The 1,780-nt window shown below is 52.8% G+C and overlaps 1 pseudogene across 1 annotated transcript in view; it reads left to right on the top strand.

The window, feature by feature from the left end:
* The window catches only part of LOC105541130, a 10,392-nt pseudogene extending 9,393 nt beyond the window's left edge, over positions 1-999 (top strand). Inside the window, exon 9 of the transcript XR_001006300.1 lies at positions 478-999. The product of XR_001006300.1 is annotated as a C-type lectin domain family 4 member G-like (transcript). The remainder of the gene's footprint in view (positions 1-477) is intronic.
* The last annotated feature ends 781 nt before the right edge of the window (positions 1,000-1,780 follow it).

Genomic DNA, 1,780 nt, shown 5'->3' with positions numbered 1-1,780 from the left:
TGGGCAACAGAGCAAGACACCGTCTCAAAAAAAAAAAAAAAAAAATTAGCCAGGTGTGGTGGCGCACCAGCTAACCCAGGAGGCTGAGGCGCGAGAATCACTTGCACCTGGGAGGCAGAGGTTGCAGTGAGTCGAAACTGCGCCACTGCACTCCAGAATGGCAGAGGGAGTGAGACTCCGTCTCAAAAAAAAAAAAAAAAAAAAAAAAAAGACCTGCTTTGGCCAGATCTCAGGGACCCGCTTGGCTGGGACTCCATTCTTAGGGATGGGCAGGCTAGACCCCAGGAAGTGTCCTTGGGTTAAATTCTGGGCATTAGTAAGTTATATCCCAAGTGTACACTCAGGTTAGACACTTACGGTGTCTAGGGTAGACCCAAGCAATAAACAGGCTAGAGCCTGGGATGGAAGAGGGAAGTCCGGAGTCCATCCTCAGCCTAGATTCCCAGCAACACCCCACCCCCCATTCAACTGCTGCAGCCACTGGTTACAGGGGAACCCAGTGAATCTTGGGGGTTCGAGGCCTGTGTCATGATTCTAGGCACGGGGTTGTGGATGGACCCACCATGTGATGATAAGGCTGACCGGATCTGTGAGAAGAGGCATGGTGCTGAACCCGCCCGGTGCTCCAGAGCCATGCCCAGTGCCCAACGGGGTGCCATGCACCATCCCGGCTCCTGGAACCTACTGGCAATGATTTTCTTTTCTCCATCCACCACTGTGAGAACCAATCAGCCAGGCCCAGCCCTGTCCGGTGCCTGCACTCTGGGACCTCTGCTCTGACCTCATGGAGACCTAACCTAACCTTCACTGGCTCCAAAATCTCCATTTCTGGATCCCAGTGGTCTGACCCCACCTCTCCTCCTAGCCAAGGTCAGGCAACTGAGGAATGGAACTATTTGGTTTTCCTGCACTTTCCTGCAAAGGGGAGAATGGTACTTCCTACAAAGCTCTCTTCGCAGCCTGGGGGAGCATCAATTAAGGTTTGAGAAGTGGATCCAGGCTCCTGGCTCTGGTGAGCTCTTCCTTCCTTCTTTCTTCCCTTCCTTTCCCTTCTCTTCCCTTCCCTTCCCTTCCCTTCCCTTTCCTTCCCTCCTCTCCCCTCCCCTCCCTTCCTTTTCTTCCTTCCTTCTTTCCTTCCTTCCTTCCTTCTTTTGAGATGGAATCTCACTCTGTTGCCCAGGTTGGAGTGCAGTGGCACAATCTCAGCTCACTGCAACCTCCACCTCACAGGTTCAAGGGATTCCTCGTGCCTCAGCCTCCCGAGTAGCTGGGATTACAGGCGTGTGTCACCATGCCTGGCTAACATTTTATTTTTAGTAGAGACGGGGTTTCATCATGTTGCCCAGGCTGGTTTCAAACTCCTGACCTCAAGTGATCCATCTGCCTCAGCCTCCCAAGTGGCTGGGATTAGAGGCATGCACAACCACACCTGGCTCATTATTGTATTTTCTGTAGAGATGGGGTTTCACCATGTTGCCCATGCTGGTCTCAAACTCCTGGGCTCAATCGATCCACTCGCCTCAGCCTCCCAAAGTGCTGGGATTACAGGTGTGAACCACCTACGCCCAGCCCTCTGGTGAGCTCTTGTAAGCTTTATCCCAGAGGCCCTGATATGAACCCTGTGAGTGACCCCGATCTCTCTAACTGACCTCATAGTCCTATGATGCTTCCAAACCCAGTGAATTACCTGCACTAGGCCAGGAGGGCTTGAAAGTAGGGGCAGTTGCCCCCTCAGCACTGTTAAAATTCTCAGCCCCCTGACACAGAGTTTGGTTCAGAG

Source organism: Mandrillus leucophaeus, unplaced genomic scaffold (genome assembly GCF_000951045.1).
Source record: "Mandrillus leucophaeus isolate KB7577 unplaced genomic scaffold, Mleu.le_1.0 Scaffold234, whole genome shotgun sequence".
NCBI lineage: Eukaryota > Metazoa > Chordata > Mammalia > Primates > Cercopithecidae > Mandrillus > Mandrillus leucophaeus.
Note: the sequence above shows the minus strand (reverse complement) of the source record. Positions and strands in the feature narration are given on the sequence as shown.